General features: G+C 42.6%; 1 pseudogene; it reads left to right on the top strand.

The window, feature by feature from the left end:
* Nucleotides 1–5927: 5927 nt before the first annotated feature.
* Nucleotides 5928–25359, top strand: part of LOC132206245 (butyrophilin subfamily 1 member A1-like) — a 34697-nt pseudogene continuing 15265 nt past the window's right edge.

Below are 25359 nucleotides of genomic sequence, written 5' to 3'. Positions count from 1 at the left end.
CAGCTCTCATAAACCTGGGGAAGGCTGGTCGTGCAAATGGTTGTCTTCTCCTTCTCCCTCTCTCTCTCTCTCTCTCTCTCTCTCTCCCTCTCTCTCTCTCCCTCTCTCTCTCTCCCTCTCCCTCTTTCTCTCTCTCTCTCTCTCGCTCTCTCTCTGTCTGGATGGTTGGAGCCCCACTGCAGGGCCAGGTGGATAGGTGGATTCTACACTGAGGGAATGGCTGCCAGGGATCTCTCCTTATCACTCTCTGCTGCACCTTCTAGAATGTTCTCTGCTCCGCAGCTCATCAATCTTCCAGGTCAAGGCCACAGTGTCCAATGGGTCCATGATGCCGTGATTGGAAAACACTGGGGCTGCCTCGATGCCCATCCACTGATCTGTTGGGAGCACACCCCATCTCTCCATTTCATGGCCTTGGGCACCAGTGAGTTTGCTCACCTTCCTCCAGTACACAAACCAGCCTCGTTATCGAGCGCAATGTTTATCAGACTGTATGTAGATTTTATTGTCAGAAACAACTCAACCATGTTAACTTCATAAAAAATGAACAACTCGGCTATTGCAAACAAATCTCACTCAAGTGATGATAAGCAAAAGCTGTAGCCTTGCTCATAAATATCGCTACCTATTGAAACACACAAACATGTGCACATGTACACACACACACACACACACACACACACACATACAGACACACACACACACACACACACACACACACACACACACACATGCACACACACACACACACACACACACACACACACACGCGCGCACGCGTACACAAAATCAGACAGACACGCTGGGATCACAGCAGTGTATTTTAGATATCAATGACTTGGAGGCAGGAAGCAACTCTACTGTAACCAAATGTGCAAATGACACGAAGATGGATGGAAAGGCAATTTGTGAGAGGGATATAAACAGTTTATAGAGGGATGTTAGTAAGTTAAGCAAATGAGCAAAGAGCTATCAAATGCAGTATAATGTGGGAAAATGTGACGTTGTTCATTTTGGAAGGGATAACGAAAGAACAGAACATTGTTTTGATGGAGAAAAACTGCAGAAAGCTGCAACACAAAAGGGACTTGTGCATGAAACGCGGAAAGCTAGCATATAGGTACAGCAGCTAATCAGGAAGGATCACAGTCCAAAGGTGTGCATGTTCAGAGGATTTGCTATATTAAGTTGACTATCATGTCCAGGGATCTACAGGCAAGGTGTATCAGCCATGAGATGTGCAGAGTTAGGAGAATAGGGTAGTGGGTTGTGTTTGGGTCAGTGCAGTCTTGATGGGTGGAATGGCCTCTTGTGCACTGCAGAGTTCTGTGATTTTTCCTGTCTATTATTGGCCTTACTTAAGTTGAGGACACTGGTTTGAGAACGGAGCTGCTGGTCATCAAACTGAATTTGAAATTTTACCCCATTATGATCACAAGCTCATATTCATTGATTTCTGTTGACACAGTCAATTCATCTATCTTGTTGGAAATGCTGCATGCTCTCAGATGAAGAGCTCTGAACATTGACTTTCCACCACTGCTGTGTATTCTGGTTTTGTTTCTGCTACACTCTTAGAACCAAGAGTAATGAATAGGCCCTTCAGCCTGTTGAGGCTGCATCAAAAAAAATTGCCATTCTACACTAATCTCATGTTGCAAGTCTTGGCCCAAAGCTGGGAATGTTAGACATTGGAAGTGCTCATCCATGTATTTTTAAAGGTTCTGCCAATCCTCTCAGGCAGCTCATTCCATATTCCCACATCCTCTGGGTGAAAAATATTTTCCTCAGATTCCCCCTAAACCTTCTGCTCTTCTGCTTAAAATTATGTCCCTTCAATATTGACCCTTCAACTGAGGGCAACAGTCATTTCCCATCTACCCTGTCCATGCCCCTCATAATCTTACCCTCCTCAATCATGCCCCCTCCCCGTCTCAGCCTTCACTGCTCTAAAAGAAACAACCTGAGCCTATCCAATCTCTCTTCATAGCTCAACTACTCCAACCCAGGCAACATCCTGGTGAGTCTTCAGCCCACCCCTTAAAGTGCAATCACATTCATTCTATAGTGCTGTGACCAGAACCGTACACTGTACTGCAGTAGTGGCCGAACTGAAGTCCTGTATAACTCAACATAACACCTCATGTTCTTATAATCTATGCCATGATTCATAAAGGCAACTGTCCATGTGCTGCGTTAACCATCCAAATTAACCTGTCCTGCCATCTTCAGTGATAAGTAGACAATCTCACCAAGATCTCTCTGTTCCTCTTAGCTTCCTTTGAACTGCAATTCACAGGCCACCATTGTTTTGTTACATCTTCTAAAGAGCATCATGTCACACTTTTCAGGATTAATTTCCATGTACCACTGATGTGCTGATCTCACCAACCTATATCTCGGGTCTTGTCACCTGAAGCTCCCTCCTCACTATTAACCACCCAACAATCTTCGTGTTATCTGGAAATTTACTGAATATTCCTTTCACATTCTCATCCAGATTATCTATATAAATTACAAACAATATGGGACGAAGTGCGGATCCCTGTGGGATGTCACCGGACACTGGACTCCAGTCACACAAACAGCATTTCATCCCATCGTCTGTCTCCTACCACTTGGACAATTTTGGATCCATTTTGCCAAATTACCTTGAATCCAAAGTACGTTTCCATTCTTTATCAGTCTCCCAAGTGAGATCCTGTCAAATTTTTTGCTGAAATCCATATAAACCACATCACTGCCTTACCCTCTCCCAAACAGTTGGTCGTCTCCTCAAAAAATTCAGTCAAATTTGTTCAGCACGTCCTCCCTCTGACAAAACTCTGCCGACTATTCCTGATCAAACCTTGCCTGTATGAATGGAGATTACTTCTCTTCCTCAGAATTATCTCCGATAGTTTCCCAAACACTGATGCATGACTCACTGGTCTGCGATTCCCTGGTTTATTGCTAACAGCCTTCTTGGAAAGTGGAAACACATCAGGTGTCCTCCAGTCCTCTGGCATCTCCCCTGTAGCCAGAGAAGAATTAAAAATGTGTGTCAGGGCCCCTGTAATTATCTCTCTCACTTCACACAGCAGCCTGGGATACAAATTTTCTTGTAATTCATTCACAGGATGTGGATGTCACTGGCTGTGCCAGCATTGTTTTATTGCCCTGGGGGTATTTATGAGTCAGTCACATTGCTGTGGCTCTGGATTCGAACCCAAGTCCCCAGAACATGACCTGGATCTCTGGACTAACTGTCCAGTGTTAATACCACTCGACTTCGCCTCAGCCAGACCTGGAATTTTATCCACTTTTGAGCTCACCAAAACTTCCATTGACTCCTCACTCTCTTTGTCAAATTGCTGAAGATCCTCACAGTCCATGTTCCCAAATTCTATGCACATTTTTTTCTCCAAAATGAAGACAGAAGTGAAGTACTCCTTTAAAACTCAGCCACAATCCTCTGGTTCCTTGCACAGATTGCCCATTTAGTCCCTCACGGGCTCTACTCTTTTCCCGGTTATCCTTTTCTGTTTGAATATCTCAAAATTCTCCTTGAGCTGCTCCCTTTGTATCTGCGAAAATCTCTCTTTTTCTTCTTATCCATCCTGAGTATTCCTAGACATTCAGGGGTTCTCTTGGCTTGTTACTCCTACATTTCACCCTGTTGGGTTTCTTCTCTGTGCAGGAATTCTGACCCCTCTACAGCCTTTACAATATGATCTTACCAAGTAATGTTAGGAAAGATAAAATCCCCTTGTTTAATTATGTTATTATCATGCACTTCATTGAATTGTCAACATATCCGATCGTCTATTGCCTGTCAACTGTTTGGGGGCCTATAATACACTCCCAGCAATGTGACTGCTGCCTTTTTATTCCTGAGCTATGCACACAAAGTCTCACTGGAAGAGGAAATGTAGGCAATCTTAGAAAACATAAAGGTGGATAAATCTCCAGGGCCTGATCAAGTGTAATCCAGGAGGTTGTGGGAAGTTAGAGAATAAATTGCAGAGCCCCTAGCGGAATCATCTTGCAACATCTATAACCGTGGGTGAGGCGCTGCAGGACTGGAAGGTGGCTATTGTTGTGTGTTTAAGAAAGGCTGCAAGGAGAATCATAGAGCTCGGAGTCCGACTTCAGTGCTGGGTAAGTTGTTGGAGGTGATTCTGAAAAATAGGATTTGCGTGTATTTGGAAAGGCAAGTGTTTGTTAAGGATGGTCAGCACAGTTTCTTGTGAGGGAAATGTGTCCCACAAACTTAATTGAGTTTTTTAACAAAGTACCAAAATAAAAGATGGTGTTTACTTGGGCTTTAGTAAAGCCTCTGACGAGGTTCCACATGGCAGACTCTGAGTAAAGTTAGAGCACGTGGTATTCAGGGTGAGCATGCCAACTGGATACAAAGTTGGTTTTACTTTGGAGACAGAGTTTGGTGGTGTTGGGGGATTGTTTTTTGGACTGTGACCATTGGTGTTCCACAGGTACTGGGTTCACTTTTTCTTGTCATTGATATAAATGATTTGGATGAGAATATGGGAAGTGTGCTGAGTAAGTTTGAAGATGACATCAGGATGAGTGGGATTGTGGACAGTGAAGAAAGTTATCTAAGACCAGAAAGAAATCTTGACCAGTTGGGTCAATGGCTGAGGAGTAGCAGATGGAGTTTAATTTGGACAGATGTGAGGTATTGCATTTGAGTAAAACAAAAAAGGGCAGGACTTATACAACTAATGGTATGACCCAGGGTGGTGTTGTAGAACAGAGAGAACGAGAGGTTCAGTTACAAAATTCTTTGAAATCTGTGTCACAGGGCAGTTAAGAGCCCATTTAGCACACTTGCCTTCATTGCTCAGACCTTTGATGATGGGAGATAGGACATCATGTTGACATTGTATGAGATGTTGGCCTCTCCTGGACGGCTGTGTCCAGTTCTGGTCAGAGAGTCATAGAGTCACAGAGATGTACAGCACGAAAGCAGACCCTTCACTCCGACTTGTCCATGTTGCCCAGATATCCTGCATTGGTCTCGTCCACTTGCCAGTATTTGGACCATAATCCCTCGAAACATTTCCTATCCATATGCCCATCCAGATGCATTTTAAATTTTGTAATTGTACCAGCCTCCACACCTTCCTCTGGCAGCTCATTCCATCCATGTATCACCCTCTGCATGAAAAAATTGTCCCTAAGATCCCTTTCCAATCTTTCCCCTCTCACCTTAAACCTGTGCCCTCTAGTTTTAAACACGCCCACCCTGGAGAAATCCATTTACTCTATCCAAGCTGCTCATGATTTTGTAAACTTTTATAAGGTCACTCTTCAACCTCTGATGCTCCAGGGAAAATTATTCCAGCCCATTCAGCCCGACTGTGTAGCTTAAACCCTCCAACCTTGGCAATCCCCTTGTAAACTTTTTCTGAATCCATTTAAGTTTTCACAACATCCTTCCAAGAGCAGCAAGACCAGAATTGTACACAGAAGTTGTCCTGAAGGCTGGGCTTTCTGTTCGGATGAGGAGGAACAAGACAGACACCTGAGGATGTTGAAGGACGCCCTCACAGGAACAGGATGAGATGCTCAACTCATAGATCACCAGTTCCAATGTGCCACAATGAAAAACCGCAATGACGTCCTCAGAAGACAGACGTGGGATACGCCCGTTAGCATACCCTTCATCATCCAGTGCTTCCTGGGAGCTGAGAATCTACACCATGTTCTTTTTAGCCTTCAACACATTATCGATGACAATGAGCACCTCACCAAGATCTTCCCCAAACCTCGACTTCGCACCTTCAAACAACCACCAAACCTTAAACAGGCCATCATTCGCAGCAAACTACCCAACCTTCAGGACAACATTGACCACAACACCACACAACCCTGTAACCTCTGTAAAACATGTCAGAGCATCAACATAGACACCGCTATCACGCATGGGAACACCACCCACCCACGTGCACAGCAGTTACTCATGTGACTCGGCCAACGTTGTCTATCATCCGCTGCAGGTACGGATGGCTCAAGGCATGGTACATGGGCGAAACCACAGCGGATCAGTGGTGCAACTATCACCAAACAGGGATCCCCTCCCAGTGGGGAACACTTCTGTAGTCAAGGACATTCAGCCTCGGATCGTCGGACGAACGTACTCCAAGGCGGACTTTGGGATACACAACAACACAGAGTCACTGAGCAGAGGCTGATAGCCAAGCTCGATCACCATGACAACAACCTAAACGGGGATCATGGGTTTATGTCACACTACAGTGGCCCAACCACACTATACACTCCCACACAGATCCTCTCTCAGACACACAGTCTCTCTACCCGCCCCCAACACACACACACACACACACACACACACTCTGTCTCTCTCATACACACACACACACACTCACTCACACTGTCTCTCCCCCACGTAAACACACACACACACACACACACACACACACACACTCTGTCTCTCTCATACACACACACACACACTCACTCACACTGTCTCTCCCCAACATAAACACACACACACACACACACGTGCACACATGCATTCACATTCTCTCTCTCTCTCCCACTCAGATGCACACTCACTCTCTCCCCTGTTCTCTCTCTCTCACACACACACACACACACACACACACACACACACACACGTAAATCTGTGGGGTGAATTTGTATTTGTAGATACATTCTAGTTCATTCAAAAAGCTCACAATTTATAGACAGTCAGTCAGTGTGGCATTTTATAAACTCCTACTTTAGAAATAAAACCAGGCTGACTCCAAACCGAAACACAAACAGATTCGAAACAAGGCCTCACACCTAACTCGCATTGTTTGACATGAAATGTCACCTCTTGTTTGCATCGATAAAACTTTTAGTTTTCTCAGGGCAGTGACTTGAAGGGAATTCAGGGATTGACATATACATATTAATCAATTAAAACCTTCTCACAGATTAACGATTTATCTGCATCTTGGGTTTGTCTAATACATCCTCATCAGTGCTGTGGCTCCTTGATCTTTTACTATAAATTCTGTATCTGATTCCTCCTCTCTCACCAACACCTGCAGGAGCGAGGCTCGAAAGCTTCTGTTTTCAAATAACAAATGTTGGATTATAAGCTGGTGTTGTGTGATTTCTAACACTATGTAATTTCATATAATTTATTCCATTGAACTCCTTTTGTCAGGAATGCTGCTTCACATGTTATTTTGTCAAAAGACGTGTCAGCACTTTGAAACTTAATGCGTGCTTCTCTCTCACATGACTTCCCAGCACAGACTGAAAAACAAAGTCAGAGTCTGGAAAGATCTGCTCTTGTATCGTGAGGGTGTGGGGGAAGGTTAGATAGGAAGAAACTGTCCCACTTGGTGGAAGGATCATTAGGAAGATTGAGAACAGGTTGAAGGGAAAATGGCATTGGGAACGTGATGTTCTGAACATCAGTACCTGACAGTGGGGTGGAGGCAGGGACATTTGAAGGATCTGTGGGTGATGATTGGGATGGGGAGGTGTCACACAATAAACTTCTCCCGTGGAGAGCTGCACATGTGTGATCAGGTCCTGCACTCTAAGCATTCTGTGATCCTATGCCATACTGCAGATGCGGCTCCTGTGAGTCACACAGGTATTCACCAGCACCCACATACTACAGCTCCAACACATCGCCTCCCTGCTGTCTCTATTGTGCTTTATTCAACTAATCAGGTTGCAAGTTTAGAAGTACCACCCAACAATATTTTGTAATTATTAGGAAGTAGTAAATCTGTAAATTTATTCTGATACTCAGATCCCTCACTTACCAATATCCTGAGACATGCTCTGGGTCATACTCTTTCTGTTTTATTTGTAGTTACTTACCAAATCAGAATTTTTAATTTCTCCATTAAAAGCAAAATGTTTCAAGAAAGAAGAAATGCTCACTTAGCTTTTCTCTCTGACAAATCTGTTAAGTTCTCTTACTGAGCGTGGTCAGTCATCTCTCACCACATGGACCCTCTCCTCATCTCAGTCTCTCTGTGCCCTTCCTAAGGAGAGACAAACACTACACACCCAACTCGGTAAGGAAACGGAAATATTGGTGTGTTAAAATCAAGAGTGAAACATTATTTTTAATTCAGATCCAATACAGGTCCCAGCACAGTCAGAGGCTGGAATTCAAAGTCTCGCCTGGAAAATAATTCTGGTCCCACAGTGAGATGTATTCACACAAACTTCACTTTATCTATTAAATACATGCCTGGAGGTGACGCATTAATTTTATTAACATTAATAATTTTCGGTGAGTTACAGTTGAAGGAGCAACTTGCCCGCAGTGACACATTTGTTTGAAGGAGGGAGCAATGAATTGAACGGGAGCTGCTGGGGATTGTGCAGTGAAATGGTGAAACCTTTCTCCAATGTCTCTGATCAGCTGCACAGAGCCTGGAGCTGGTTCCTGTCATTATAAGGGAACAGGAGGGAGAGGCAATGTGTAACATTCACTTCTCAGGGTCAGACACAGCGACTGGAAAGGGAGACGGGAGTGAAAAGGAGGAACAGAGTGAGGGCCATGAGATGGAACATGACCCACTGGTGTTTCTGTTTAAAGGCAAATAATTCAATCCTGGAGACAGTTGTGACGCTTCATGTCCTGACATAAACTTTAATTGAAGAGTTTCCCTTGTGTTGAGTCCATTCTCCGATTCCTTCTTTCCCATTTCGGGTTTTCTGCCTCCACCATCGAGAGCAGCTGCGTGGGCCCTCAGATCCGGAGCGCTCTCCATTCCTCAATCCATCAATTCCTCTCCACTTCCCTCCGCCTCCCTTCAGCTTGTTCCGAGAACCTCTCTGCAATTCTCTGCTCCTTTCAGCTGGTTCTTCAGATGTCGCTTTGACTGATCTTTTACTGAATTGATTTACATTCTGTTCGCTGCTTTCACTCTCAGTCTCTCCCTTGTTGAGCCCAGGATCTCCTGTGCTTTGCTGACTGCTCTCTCAGCATGGCCTGTCACCATCAGAGATTGATCTATAACTAATCCCCACCACTGCCTACCTGCACTCACCTATCACCCCACCCCTCCCCTCCTTATTTATTTCAGAGCCCCCTTCCCCCTCCCCCATTTCTGAAGATGGGTCCTGACGTCAGCTTTCCTGCTCCTCTGATGCTGCCTGGCCTGCTGTGTTCATCCAGCTCCACACTGTTACATTTGTGATTGATAGCCTTCTGATTCATCATCAATAATTGAATCAAAGCCTGCCTTTGATGGAAACCTGGCTGAGGAGTGATGACAATTTCTCCCTGAATGAATCCTCCCCACCTTCCAGCGTGAGCCCCGTCGAGGCTGTTCCACTGGCAGTTTGGTCATGTTCAGCAAATCACACCTTTCCCTGATCTTTAGGTCCTCTCTCCCCCACTAAGCATCTCACCTCTCATTTAAAACCTCATTCTGTCCCGTCAACAAATAGAAAAGAATCAATATTATCGTGCAGTGGTAACTGGTAATCTTCAATACCTCTGCAAACAAGAAAAAATGACTCACCTGAGCAATCAGGATCATTTCAGGATATGTCATACGGCTAGAATTCACTAGTAAATGAAGAACAAGAGCTGGCACTAACACAATGGTCCAAATGGCCTCCTTTCTATCTGTAAACTTGGAAGCTTCTATTCATCCGCAGAGACTGATGGATCTTTCAACATTGTCAAAATGTTTTTCCACATGAAGTTCAGCATTATCCTTCCTGGTGACTGCAGCATTCAATTAACTTCTCAAAGTCTTCCCCAAAGTGACACGAGTAATGATCTCCAACCGTCCAAATCCATCCTGATCTCATTCAGCATTAAGATGTAATCTCCATCAATCCCAGGGTGTTACAACATCAAAATATTTTGCACTTTCCTTCTTTCCACGGAAAGAAAATGCATCTTATAGCAAGAGTGAGATAAAGGGTTTGGGGAAGTCCACAGATTTTTAAAAACAAGAGTCAATTGGCCAGTGTTCATGGACTTATTTAGGTTTGAATCTTGGGAGACAGTATGGAATGGGATTGATTTATACTGAGAGCAGCTTTAACCATATAATGCACAATGTACGATTCAGTTTAAAGATTGAAGTGATCTTAAGGACACAATGCCTCATAGCTGTAAATGAACAGGCAAGTCGAAGGTAAGTTAGAATTTAATTCTGTTGGTGGGAGAGGTTTATGAATTGGACAGACAGTGAATGACCAGCTTTGGACTGAAGGTAGGCAAATTTGTAACAAGCAGCTAATTATGGTTAAGTATGAGATAATTTTTTTTGTTTTTTTCTCTAATTGAAAGTGTTCCCACTCTCAACACTTGCAGATACACGTAGTAGGTGTCTGTTATAGGACAGTCAGGGGGGGTACTTTCTGGGAGGTGTGGATATAGTGGAGAGCTCCAGATCTCTGCTGAAAGGATTTGAAGTCAGATTGGTGAGGAAATACTTTGACACCTTCAATCATCCCTTATCCACCTCTGCCCAAAGAACAGCAATTCAATTACTTTGTGTTTTTTATTCACTGGTTAATCCCATCACGAAAAACAAATGGACACAGTGAAACACAAATTCCAGGCTGTGTAGCTATCGACACTCATAGCCTGGTTTGTCTGTCTTATTACTGGCATCTTCCTCCTCCTCCTTCATTTTCAGCAGCAGTCTTTTTCTGAGGCACCATTTCCTAACAGTAGAAGTGTTAATAAGATCAATGATGCACATCAACATTAATGTGTTCTTTATTCTTTAACAGCAATGAGAGTGACCCTGCAATATTTACCCAGGCCATGTGCTTTCCACCTCAGAAACCTTCAATGTCAATGCACTTTGAAAACATCTTATCGTGTGACCAGTGAATTTCTCTGTGTCCTGCTGTTATTTACATGATCTTTTTGACCTTGCTTTCAAAGAGGAAGGGATTATCATCCCACACCTTTCATTCAATTTGGGCATTTCAGTTGCCTGTCTTCAGAAAAAGCAAGACTCCTTTGTCAAAATACCTTGGTTGATATCAGTGCTGTGTACCTGCAGTAATTTTTCTCTCTGGTATTCCCCTGCGATGCCACATATCTAGCAGAGTGGTTTTGTCCCACTTTTGTACAACTGGAATTGACTTGATGAATCACTAAAATAACCTTAGTCCTGTTGGATTGAACTATGGTGCCAGCATGCTAATAGGTTTAGGAGGAGGTGATAGTCCAGTGGTGTTCTCATATTCTCACTAGATTATTAATCTGGTAAACCCAAGTAATATTCTGGATAAAAACTGAAAGAACTGCAGTTACTGTAAATCAGAAGCCTAAAAACAGGAGTTGCTGGAAAAGCCAAGCGAGCCCAGCAGCATCCACGGACAGAAACCAGAGCTGATATTTCTGGTCCAATGACCCTTCTCCAGCAGTCTTCTGAGAATCTAGATTCAAATTCTGCCATGGCAGGTGGTTGAATATGAACTCCTTAAAAGCTCGAATGAAGAGTCTAATGATGATGATGAAACTCTTATCAATTGTCAGAAAACCCATCAGCCCACCCACGACCCCAAGGGAAGGAAACTGCCAAACCCACATTGTGTGTTGATACACTGTTTAACCTACAGTATAACTCCGGTGAACAGTTCATCCAAACCCATCATTGTTCAAACCAACAGCTCAGCCCCAACCTGCCTGTACTGCCAGCACCCCTATCTCCCAATCTGATTACCCCAATCACTCACTCAGTCACCCACGAACCGACTCTGTCTCACCACCCCATGACCCAGCGATGCACCCACCCAGTGTTCCCACTGAAATGTCGAGACATTTAAAATCTTACTAGGAGGGGGAGGAGCTGATGTTGTAAAAGGAGTCATTCTCTCTCTGCTGCTCTGTCAGTTCCTCCCAGATACTTGTGCTGAGCATTTGTTGATGCAGCTGAGATCAGAAGATCCATCAAAAAAGGCACAAAATGGGAAGAGCATGCAGTCATTGTGTTCTTGAGATCTACAAAACAGAAAATGGTGCTTCAGCCCATTGAGTCTGTGTAGGTCAAAAGCAATCACCTAACCATTTTAATCCCAGCACTTGGCCCATAGCCTGTATATTTTATCAACAGTGATATGTGCCGTATCACCATCAGATAATTTGGCTCATTACGTTAACATCTCAGCCAAGCAGTTAGTATTGCTTTTTAAGAAATATGTTGAGGACTTTTCATTTCAGATGAGATACTACAATCAGTTATCTCCAATAGTGCAAGAAAGAGTCTTCAGTCTTCTGATGCTGTTTGGTTTTCATACTGCGCTGTCAGGTAAGCAAAGGAATTGTTCCTGCATATATTACTGATACTTGATTTTGGAACAAACATATCTTTACTATCTTAGCTAATTTATCATGAAGATTTTCACAAGTGGAAAGGTCCCAAAAAAAGACCTTTTTTACCCCCCCCTTCAATCTGTATCCTTCAATCTGTTCAGTCTCTTAAAAATGTCACTTGATGGTGTCATACAATCTGCTCCAACTGCATTCAGCAGCATCTAATTGCACAACCCGATGTCAGATAAGTTACCAGAGAAGGCCAGGGATGAGGGTACACACACTAAACCTGATCCCATCCTTTCTCTTCACAAACACCTGATGTCTTTCCAACATTTTCCTGTTTCAGATTTCCATCGTTTGTTGTTTTTTGTCTCGTTATTGCTGCATTTCAGAAAATTACATTCGCCTTTTCGTGTCTTCCTAATTTCCCATTTCTCTCCAGTTATTTCAACTCATGAACACAAAAACAGTTTGAAAATTTCCTACCCTCTTTATTCCTTCCAGATGTTTGTCAAAACTTGCTTCGTTGACCAGGCTTTTAAGTTTCTGCCCTAATTTAATTTCATGTCACTCACTGTCAAATTTACATTCTGGCGAATAATCAAATTTCCTTTCCAAGAAGAAAACAAATTTAACAATGAAAGGAATTTGTAGAGTAAGTCATGAAAATGGAAAACAGTCAAATATGCAAGTAATCTGTTCATAGTATTTATTGAGGGAGGAATATTGCTGCAACATTGGGAGATATTTGTAAACATCTTCAAATTGTGTCATGGGATACTTCACTCCCACTGGAACAGGCATGCTACTCTTTGGATCAATGTCTCAGCAAAAAGATGTCACCTCCAACAATATAACACTCTCTCAGCATTTACTAGAGCTTCAGCTCAAATCATGAGCTGAAGTGTAAAATGGAATGCAAATATCATTTTCAAAATCAGTTTGCTTTGGGTTTGGGCATTCGTTCCAGGTTAAGCAATGCCTTAATTTCAAATTATCATCCGTTTTCAAATAACTTTGTTCCTCCTTATTTCTGTAATCTCTCCCATTCACAACTAACATTGCAAAGAATGTGTTTGTAGGTGTGCAAGTAATTTTTTAAAGTGTGCAGCCATGCATGTGTACTAACTTAAAGGGGCCAGCATTTTTTTTTGCTTTGGACACTTTTACTGCCCCAGAAGGCAGTGGAGGCCAAGTCTCTGGATACTTTCAAGAAAGACATAGATAGAGCTCTTAAAGATAGTGGAATCAAGGGTTATGGGGTTAAGGCAGGAACAGGATACTGATCGTGGATGATCAGCCATGACCATAATAAATGGTGGTGCTGGCTCAAAGGGCCGAATGGCTTACTCCTGCACCTATTGTCTATTGTCTGTTGTCTATTACACTACTGTGCATGTTATAAGAAATGCTGCCTACAATATTCTGGGAGATCTTCACTAATCTGATTCTGCTGTGTTTGGTATTCCCAAATGGAATTGCTTCATCATTGGTGGCTGCACCTACACCCACTTAGGCCTTAATCTCTATAATTCTCTGACTCGATACTCAGCTTTACCCTTCTAAACTCTATCTCAGAATTTACCGCCTTTACCAGGCTCTTGGCTGCCTGCCCTAAACTGTTTAAAATGGGCTGGTGTCAAATTTACGATCCGAGATAATGGGAACTGCAGATGCTGGAGAATCCAAGATAACAAAGTGTGGGGCTGGATGGACACAGCAGGCCAAGTAGCATCCTAGGAGCACAAAAATTGACGTTTTGGGCCTAGACCCTTCATCAGATAAAAGGCCTGCTGTGTTCACCCAGCCCCACACTTTGTTAACTTGGTGTCAAATTTACATTTGTAACATTCTTGTGAAGGACCTGGGACACTTCCACACAATATAAACAAATGCTTTTGATTGAAACAATGAACAGAATTGGAGTGCATATGGAGACGTTGGTTGTTGAGCTATTGCTGAGGAATCAACTGATGAATCAAAAACAGAAGTTGCTGGAGAAACTCAGCGGGTCTGGCAGCATCTGTGGAGAGAGAACCAAAGTCAATGTTTTGAGTTCAGAACATCTGAAGAAGGATCCGATCAGAGTTGAAACATTAACTCTTTTTTTCTCTCTCCACAGATGCTGCCAGATCTGTTGAGTTTATACAACATTTTCTGTGTTTCATTTTCAGATTTTCAGCATCTGCAGTATTTTGTCGTCACAAAGTGAGGAATACTGTTAAACTGGAAATAAATCAGCTTCATCCAAAAAAATGGAAGCCATAAACAAACTGAAATTACTGCTTCTTATGCTTAACAACTGCTTCACAGCCAGAGTTGTCATCTGGAAAGTCTTCCATGTTATATTTTTTATTTCTTCTTTGGCAGTTCCTCAGAATTGAGGATGACTTGCTTCCACTCAGCCGGGATTCTGTGGTGTCTGAATAGTCCTGCAGACACAGATGCTGCCAGAGCTGGGGCATGTAGTGTTTGATGTGGGTGGATGGGATGCTGCACACTCTTTCTGCTGTTTACGCCTGGCCTCAGCATACTCCATTCAATGGCATCTTCATGGATGTTTCTTTTTGAATTTCTGTGTTCTAAGGCTAGCAATTCCAACGTGTCCGTGGAGATGTTGCATTTTTTTGGGAGGCTTTCAGGGTGTTCATGCAGTTTTTCCTCTGCCTTCCTAGTGATCACTTACCATGGTGAAGCTCGGAGTAGAGAACTTGTTTTGGGGGTCTTGTGTTGGGCAAGCAGACAGCATGGCCCATCACAGTACATCGTGATTCATAAATATGACACTGAAATTAAAAAAGAAAGACTAAAATAATTTTTTGTTTTTCCCAGGTTTCTCAAACCCCAAATAACTTAAGAGAGATTGTAATAAATGTCTCACTCTTGTGTCACTCTGTAAATCTGAGATTACTGGCCAGAATTCCCCTTTTATCACCTCATCTATACATATAAACTGGTCAGTGAACCAATGAATTTGTGAATAATCTGTGGGAAATAGTTATATGTTATGTTTCCAAATTAAAGACTTTTGCTGGAATTATTAAAATTAAAACAAAAGTTTTACCTCTGTCTTTTAAAATACCTCCATGGAGTTTAAACCTATTCCTCTGGTAAGAGTGCTGATTTTGTTTGCAATTTTGTATTTTGCCAGAGATATTCCATGTGGTTATACCAGACTATCCCATCACAGTCTCTGTGGGTGAACATGTTGTATTAGAGTGCCAAGTGGTCCCAGCTATACCTCTGGATGCCCTGGAGGTTCGATGGTTTACATCAGATTCAGCTTCACCAGTTCATTTATACACCGATGGGCAGGATCGACCTGATGTACAGGACAAAGATTATCAAGGCAGGACGGAACTGTTTAAAGACGAATTTCCCCATGGAAATGCTTCTCTCAAATTGAAGAACATTAAAATATCAGATGAAGGGAGTTATACATGTTCCATTGATTCCAAAACGCGCCATGATGAAGCAGTGATAGATCTGAGAGTTGCAGGTTGGTCTTTCTCATTGTAAACCCCTAATGTTTGCTAAAACAACATAATATTGCGGTCACAAATATTTTTAAATCAAGCATTGCAAATAATAAGCTGTTTATTCCTGGAAAATGAAAACCACAAAATGTTCGCTGGAATGCAGGAGATGTAACTAAATAATTCAAACTGTTCTCGATAGCTCAACCTGTAAGTGTTAAAATGCAGTATAACAAGTGATTAGGAATGCAAATGGATTGTTGATTATTGCAAAAGAACTATGAAATATAGAAGTGGGAATGTTTTGCTACAATTGTCCAAAACATTGTAAGACCACATCTGCAAAAATGTGTCCAGTTTTGATCCCTTTATTGAACAAAATAATTGATTTAGATGAAATTCAGAGAAGGCTCACTCCACTGACTTCACTGGGATGAAGGATTATCTCATGATGGAAGGTTAAACAGGTTGGTTGCATATCCATTGTGGAATTTAGAAGAGTGAGAGATGCTCTTTCTTGAAACATGCAAGACCTTGTGGGGACTTGACAGAGTGGATGTTGAAAGGATAATTCCAAATATGAGAGACTGGAATTGGGGGACACTATTTAAAATTAAGGGTCTCTCATTTTAAGATGGTGATTAAAACTTTTTCTCTCGGAGGCTCATTAGTCCATGGAATAATTTTCCTCAGAAAGTGATGAAGACGAACATTTTTCAGTTGAGTTGTGCTCTTAGTTGACAAGGAAGCCAAATGGTAAAAGCGGGAGGGGCTTATATGCAGGAAAGCAGAGTTGAGGCTATAATCGAATCAGCCATAACTTTATAAAGTGGTGGAGGAGGCTTAAGGCACTGAACAGCCTGTTCCTAATATTTTCATACATATCCTTTGGCCTGTTGCCCTTTTGTGTTGGATGTCTAACAGCAGTTGCTTGTTTTCCTTTGGGAATTCAGATCGTCACAAAGGAAAGTTGAAGGGTTGGTGTTTTCACCCAGCAACAGAACCCAAGCTGGGTGGGTGTAACTCTGTCAGAGAGGCTGTGAAATGCAGTGAAGCAGGTAAACCATGGATTGTGCTCTCTTTGTTGAGAGAAAGGATATAGCTGTTCGACTGGGTCTGCAGCAAGTGGTGAGAGTGACCACCACACAGTCCTTGTGGAGGTGGAGTCCTGCCTTCACATTGAAAATACCCTCCAGCATGTTGTATGGCACTATCACTGTGCTAAATGGGACAGGGTTCACACAGAGCTGGCAATTCAATATTGGGCATCTAATAGGCGCTGTGGGCCACCAATAGCAGCAGAATTGTACTCCAGCACAATCTGTAACCTCATGGCCCGGCATATCCCCCTCTCAATCCTGGTTCAATGGAGACTGCAGGGAGGCATGTTAGGAGTAGCCCCAGGCATATCTGGTCAGTCTGGTGAAACTACCGCGCAGAACTTCGGCCTGCCAAACAGCGTGAGCAGCAAGTGATAGACAGAGCAAAGCAATCCCACAACCAGTGATCATAATCTAAGCTGTGCGGGCCTGTCACATCCAGTCACGAATGGTGGTGGACAATTAAACAACTCACTGGAGAAGCAGGCTGTACAAATATGCCCATCCTCAATGATGGAAAAGCCGAACACATCACGACAAGAGACAAGTTCTGTCTGCAAAAAGGGCCCGAGCTTCCAGCTGCCTGCCATTTTAATACATCACCCTGTTCCCTGGCCAACATCTCTGTCTCAGGCCTGCTGCAGTGCTCTAGCAAAGCTCAGCATGCTCTGGAAGAACAGCACCTCATTTTCTGCTTAAGAACTCTATTGCCTTCTGAACTCAAAATTGAGATAAACAACTTTAGATCTTGAACTCTCCCATTTCCTTACTCCTTTTCTCACACACCAGGCCTTGTTATCACTGTCCCTGTTATTACACACAATGCATTGTTAGCTACTAACAGTCCACATTAACAGTTATGCACCCTCCAGCCTGGCTGTAATGCGCCATTGTCCATCCATTATTCTTCTGTCTGTTTGGGCTCTATCGCCACCTACTGTTTGCTCCTTACCCCGCTCCCCAACACTATCTTCCATGCATCAACCACATTTTCCAAGCTACCATCGGTTCTGAGGAAGAGCCACTGGACCTGAAATATTAACTCTGATTTCTCTCCACAGATGCTGCCAGACCTGCTGTGCTTTTCCAGCAATTTCTACTTTTGTATCTGATGTACAACATCTGCATTTCTTTCAGTTTTTCTAAACATAGACTGCTTTAGCTTTTCACAGATCAGCCCCTCCCACTTGGAAACTAGTTCGAACGTAAACTCTTTTAATCAAGCTGTTTGGATATGTCGTGATACCAATCTCTGGGGAAGGCGGGATTTGAACCTGGACCTTCAGGTTCACTTCCAGAGCCACGACCACTTCAATATCACTGCACTATCATTGTGGTATCACTGCACTGCAAATCCTGCCTGAATTTTTCCCCATTGATTAGAGATGCATTTTGCCACTATTATAACATGCACATTGACACACCCATGTTCCATGCTCCACCATTCAGGAAGATCATGGCTGATCTGACTGTGGTGTCAACCCTATATTCTAACCTACCCTGAAAACCTTTAATTGCCTTGATAGTCAACGATCTATGTCCCTCTACCTTTGATGTATTTAGTGAATCCTACCATTCCCATTGTTCCCAGGGGAAGAGCGTAGACAGTTCCAAAGATTAAACTCTGAGGGGAATAAAAATCCTCCTAATTTTATCATAAAATCCTTATTTGTCAACTTTTTAACAACTGCCTGAATAACACTGAAGCAGATTTCTTCTAAAGTTTTGACATTCTTTTAATCAATTCGTCTACCCCAGCAAGTGCAAGAGTTTCAGCAATCAGTGCATTTCGTAATTCTCCTTATTTTTTCGGCTTCCCAAACCAAGGAATAACATTTACCACTTTCTCCCATAAGGAACATCATGAATCAGCTGTGTTTGAAAACCCATCACAAAGGTTTTTAGAAGAGGCTTCACAAAGAATATTCTTTTATATTCTAGGTATAATCTAATGATGGTAAACTCAGAACACATTTCTCCAACTTTTATGTTTTACGTTTCTTTTCTGAAAATAATCTCAACCCTTGAAAGTTTTTTTAGTAGGCTAAATCTAGTTTAAACATCCACAAAGTGTAACAAAAAAAATTGCCGATTTGTGAGAAATTTTCCGATAGTTTATTAAGTTTGTTAAGAAGCAGTAGTTTGTTTATAATACATCAGTTATTTCATTCGATAAAGGAATGATACAATTGGAGATGGTTCACTGATATCAAAGGACAAGCGGGCTGTCGGCATGGAATGTTTCAGTTTTGCTAAAGTTTCGGGGAGCATCCTGCTCTCTCACTGATGTGTTAGAGACCCCTTCCCTCAGTCTTTCTCCTCAGCTTCCATCCACCTTCCATCTGCTCAGTGAGGACTGATCAATCAAGACTGTTCCCTGGGGACTGCCAATGAGAACTGCAGCTTGCAAGGTTTAATTGATGAGAGCTTCCCTGGAAGAACTCCTCTCTGCTCTCAGCACTTATTGTTATGTCAGATTTCTCAGAGCATGTCGCATTGTCGGAACCTGTTTGGCCAGTGACCATTTCAGCAACTCATGACATCAGATGATTGTTTCAACTGAGGGTTAGTTTACCATTCTTCCTCAGAATAAATGCTTCTTTTGTTTTGGAAAACAGCCTATTTTGGCATGTTTGACTCCAGACGAATTGTTGATACTAGCCTGGGACATCATGCTCTCTGTGTTTCTTGTAACTCTTCTCTTTGTTTTCACATGCTAGAATTTTGATAAGTTAGTAACGTTACATTAGCTGAGAAATCTCAAGCAACATAGTTAATATTCGGAAAATTCAGTTTTTGAAGGACCTCGATATTCAACGCAGCAATCCATTTTCCCCCAGATGTTAGTGACAGGATGGGTCATCAGATCTCATTCAGAGTTCGTAAGGAATTATGGTGCTTCACTGTAAGTGGGCTGGCCTGAAAGCCCCTCAAAAGCCTCTTACTAATGAACTGCCTCAACCACTGCTCACATTCTGATGTTTCACCTTCCAATCCTGGGACAATGCTCCCCTGAATTCTTGGAAACTGCAATCTAACCTTTATTCATGGGCACAACACCAACTTTTCACAAGAAGTTGAGCTTGTTTTCTGAGTTCTGACCTGGCTGAGTTGCGCAAAGCAATTGTTCTTTGCCAGATTCCATCCCCTCATTCACAGTTGAACTGGACAATTACTGGTGTGGAGCTTTTTCAGGGGCCCTGTAGTGAATACTTGGTTGCCATCTTATTCCTAAAACGTTTGTCTTCTGATTGAATTGTATAGTTGTCTTTCAGTACAGTTGAACAGTATTTTTTCGCACAGAACTTACTTCTCTCGACATTTGCCATCTTCTCCAACAAACAGTGTTACTCCAAACATCTCCGCAGTGATCTCTGAACTGTTTTTGAGTGACCAACTGAAAACTTTCAATCAGCCCACTTTGTTCCTGACCAAAATTGATTGTAGCTAATCTTTTTAAAAGAGTCAAATGAAGTAACCAGCTGTGGGCATTCCAGACTGGCATGTTTCAAGTTCAGGGACTCCATGCTGAGGGGCACACTAATGCTTAGGGCAGCTGCTGCAAAAGTGCAACTGAGAAAAAACAGTATCCAAGGTTTTTCTGCCATAGTTCACCAAGGCCCAGAAACTTACTCAGGCTCCTTGGCCTGTGTATTTAACTGAAATGAAACTTTAAAATATTATTATGACTGTCAATATACTGACTAACTGAGTATTCAAAGGAAATAATTGGTTTGCGCCTTATGTCATCTTTGAATGGTCATGTTACGTGCTTTCATAAATTTAATTAATAAAATATAATTTTGGCAATGTTCAGACAGCACAAGTGGCCCTTTATTCAGACAGTGCACTGCATTAGGCTGCCCCATCACAGACATTCTAAATTCACCTGGGCTGGGGCGTTCTGTCAAACTAACAATGCTGGGCTCGGTCTGCATGCACTGTCCCTGGTCATTCCCTGGCATCATGCTGTTTTATCTAGAATGATAAAATATCTGAAATCACTAAAAACAGATTGAAGCTGTTCAAGCACTTTCTGATGTATATGATTACGGACTGCACTGATGTTAGGACCTGAATGTATTCTCAATGGGGCAGCAGCAGACAAACATAATTATCCACCAGGACAGTGCTGTTTGTGTATCTTCGGGACGAATTAGAGACGGGTAGCAGAGGTGTGGAACAATATGAGTGGAAGCTGGGGAAAGATCACTCGTGGTGAGGAGGGTTTCTGGAAGGAGTTTGGTAATTCCGGGAGAAGACATTTTGGTGTTTGTTTGCAGTTTGCAGGTTTCGGCCTCAGTCTTGGAGAGGATCTTTTTCCATCCAACCTTCGGGCTGTTTTTGTTGGTGTGTTTGATGTTATCTGAAAAGGAACAGAGAGCTGCTACATAGTAATAAACTAAGGAAGCAGAAACTGTTGATATTACAGTGGCATGCTTTGATGAAGAGATTGAGTGAAGGCAAGATCAGGGAATCCAGAATGAATGCGGATGATATGAATGATCTGATTCATAATCACAGTTATCCTCCTGGCTGGGAATCAAGAATCAGCACTGGTGATGATGGAAGAGTTTAACACATTCTGGACCAATTGATGTCGCCTGTTTTAACATTATCGCAAACAGTTAAAATTCCTATCCACTGATTTTAATATTGGGCAGGTAATAAAGGAATGTTAATCCGCTGCTAATGTATAACAGCTTAAAATGATTACCTCCTGTTGAAATTAAACATTTAATAATTTAAAATGAATATAAGTTTGAATAAGCGACTTTATTGCAGAGTTTGGACAGCGGCCTTGGGTTGATCTGGAGGAGAACGACAAAGAAGGACTTTGTGTTGTGTGTCGATCAGACGGATGGTATCCTGAGCCACTGATACAGTGGGTAGATGGGAAAGGAGATGCGACAGCACAGTCTGAAACAGAATTCATTCAGGACCCCACAGGCCTCATCGCTGCCCAGAGTCGGAATAATGTCCAAAGTGATTCTGTTTCATAGAAAACCAGTTATTGAGCAAAAGACGAGAGGCCCATCTCCAGATATGAGGTAGGTGTGTGTTTGGTAATCATTTTATGGGCGATATTTCTCTCCCCGCCTCCCCACCCCGCCGAAGACACTAACTCAGACTGGGTGTGAATCCACGAGCACTGATTTGTCTCTGGACAATACCAAGAGGCAGCCTTTCATATTTAAAGCTGAAACATTGAGAAGTGAGTAGACTGTCCAAAACACAGCTTCAGCTGGGCCTGATGTGTACTTACCCAATGTCCACGTTTTATATTCCAGCTGTGGTCACTGGATAGAGATTAGGAACAAGGACACTAAGTACTGTGCTTTTGGCTGACTGTTATTAAGAGAAACAGATGTTTATTCAGAACTGCACTGGAATCCAAATGAAGCCAAGTTCGATCAATTCAAGTTCTTATTAGCACTGGTATTATTTATCTGTATAATCTCGATGGGCATCAAAAGCTGAGATTATTGCACGAGAATTGAAGCATTGTTGCTGTTTGGAAGATGAACTCAAAATTCAGTTTTGGGAGTTGCATTTCAGATGCTGATTCTGTTCTTTTTAATCTTAGATGAGTTCTTCCCTAAAGTCAATGTGGTTAACATCTGGCTGATAATTTTCTGGGTGTTAGTGTGCCTTGTGATCATGGCTATTACTGTCGATGTAATCGTCCACAGAAAAGAAGACAAAAAGATTAAAGGTAGGAGGAAAAGAGATCCTTAAAACACCACATCTGTGATTGTAAATTGTGTTTGAAATCTGTAGATAAGTTAGAAATGAATTATATTTGTCGCAGATTCTGAATTTAGAATTATTTGAAAATTATTCTGAAATGGAAAGAATGTAATTTGAAGGTGGAATTTTATTTTTGTGCCTTCAAGAATAATCTCTTGTTCAGCATGCAGCATCCTGTCTCTGGGAAGGAATAAGACCAAATTCAAAGTTTAGTTTTGGGACATGTGAATCGCTGGTTAGACCTAACTATCATTGAGGAAGTGGTGTTGGGGTGCTTTCATGATCCACTGTTACCTGTGTGGGATCGGCACTTACCTGGGTTTTTGTTCTGTCATAGTTTGAGACAACTGAGTGGTTTCTTAGACCATGACTCTATGTTAGATGGCAGTTCAAAGACAAGTGCTTTGTTATGATTCTATCTGACCAATTTCCTTTCCTGATGGATATTAGTGAAACAATCAGTAACTTCATTACCACTAGTATCCACCAGTTGTTTCAAAGAAATGCATTCCGAGGAAGGAGACGTGTAACCTCCTGGCTCAGTCAGGGATGGAACGGGGAATCTGCAGGTGGTGTATGTGGACTTTCTGAGCAGTTCAGTGGAGGAGCAAGGAGTGTAGGATTGTGTGATGTACTGTATAAATGAATGTTATTAGTTGTAATAAATCATTGTGTTTCATAAGTGAGCCGGCGGAGCCAAGCTTGAAGTTATTACATTGGCAATGAGCTAAAGGCCAGCAACTGTCATGTTGAGTCTGTACAGAACTTTGGTTTGGGCACTTTCAGAATGTTGTGTTCAATTCTGGTCTCCTTGCTATAGGAAAGATGTTGTTAAACTTGAAAGGACTCAGAAAAGATTTACAAGGACGTTGCTGTGTTGAGGGGATTTGAGCTTCTGAAATAGGCTGAATAGGCAAGGGCTATTTTTCCTACAGCCACCAACAGATGTGCCAACGAACTCGCTGACGAAACTGCCTGAGTGAGTATTTTTCCTGGAGCATCGGAGGCTGAAGGGTAACCATAGAGGATTACAAAATCATGAGGCGCATGGATGGGGTGAATAAGCAAGGTCTTTTCCTGGGGTGGGGAAGTCCAAAACTAGAGGGCAGAGGTTTAAGTTGAGAGGGGGAAAGATTTAAAAGGGACCTGAGGAGCAACTTTTTCACACAGAGGGTGGTGCGTGTATGGAACGAGCTGTCAGAAGAAGTGGTGTAGGTTGGTACAATTACAACATTTAGAAGGCATCAGGATGGGTACATTAGTAGGAAGGCTTTAGAGGGGTATGGACCAACTGCTGGCAAATGGAACAAGATTATTTTACGATATCAGTATGGACGAGTTGGACCAAAGTGTCTGTCTCCATATTGTACAACTCTATAACTGTATGTCTCTAACTCAAATAGCCTGTAACAGTCAGACAAGTTTAACTACCAAAAAAAAGCACATTTTGTGGAAAATTACTGTCATTCAGAACAGTAACAGGAGGTAAGGTACGGTATGTGGAATGTTTTAGTCTCTTACCATGTGGATGAATTACAGTGGGAGGAGAAACAGTGAGTGATTTAACTGCTGTGGGGCAGAGACATATACTCTGAATCAAAACACAACATTCCTGAATGCCCCGATTTCAAAACATTTTCAGAGATTGTAAAGTTACTCAAAGGACACTATCACCCCAAGCACCCAGTGATTTTAGAACGTAACAAGATTTATTCATCAGACGGTCCCTCGTGGTGAGACTCAAGCACATTATGGCATACTGTGATTTTGGATTTGTGTTAACTCGGATGGTGAGAGGTTGTTCTGTGTGAGACATTAATCATACAATCATCCAAAAGAAGCTTTGTAAAAATTGTAAATGGATTTTAGAAGGTTGCTGGAGATTAGTTTGGGCATGGAGAGTGTGGAGAAGGGCGAGCAGGAGATACAAAGTGCTTTGAGAAGCACAGCCCACCAGTTCGGATGGGAAACTGCAAGCAACAGTGGTGGTGTCCGGAGTGAAGGTGCTGGTGAAAGCAGGGAATGGATCCAGGAACCGGAACAGCCAGAGTGTACAGAAGATTAAACCGACAGCCTTGGACAGGCCCTGAGGGTGCAGAGTGTTTCCAGTGTGGGGGAGGCCAACCTCCATAGCAGTGTTTTCAAGAAGGAGCTCACCTTCTGATGTTGAAGAGCACTGGGACCAGGCTGACGACATGTGTAGGTTGGGGGTGAGCAGTGGCTGGTGGGCATTACATGAATAGGCTCAACAGTGGCTCCAGTGAGGGACTGTCAGCAATGCCCTCAGCCCAGTGTCTGGTCAGGGCCCATGTTTAATGTGGTGTGATTAGCTCAAAGAGATCAAATTAAATTAACCAGAGACTTTTAGCATCAGAGAGGGTGGAGGGGGTCACACAATGACGTCAGTAAATACTGAGATGTTTCCCTGGAAAAACTGGGAAAAAGGAAAGACATAAAGACAAAATGCAGATGAATTGAGAGGCCATCCCAAGATTTTTCAGAGTTCGGCCTGTGCTGTGTGTGTTATTGGAGAAGTTGGAGATGGAGTTGAAGAGAATGAAAAGACCTTGGCATCATTCACCCTGTGTGATTTACTGAATGGGCAGCACCCATTGTGCCAGGGTGGAGGGGGTCACACAATGACGTCAGTAAATACTGAGATGTTTCCCTGGAAAAACTGGGAAAAAGGAAAGACATAAAGACAAAATGCAGATGAATTGAGAGGCCATCCCAAGATTTTTCAGAGTTC

This window comes from Stegostoma tigrinum, chromosome 34 (assembly GCF_030684315.1).
Source record: "Stegostoma tigrinum isolate sSteTig4 chromosome 34, sSteTig4.hap1, whole genome shotgun sequence".
NCBI lineage: Eukaryota > Metazoa > Chordata > Chondrichthyes > Orectolobiformes > Stegostomatidae > Stegostoma > Stegostoma tigrinum.
The sequence above is the reverse complement of the archived record's forward strand: the minus strand, read 5'-3'. Positions and strand labels throughout refer to the sequence as shown.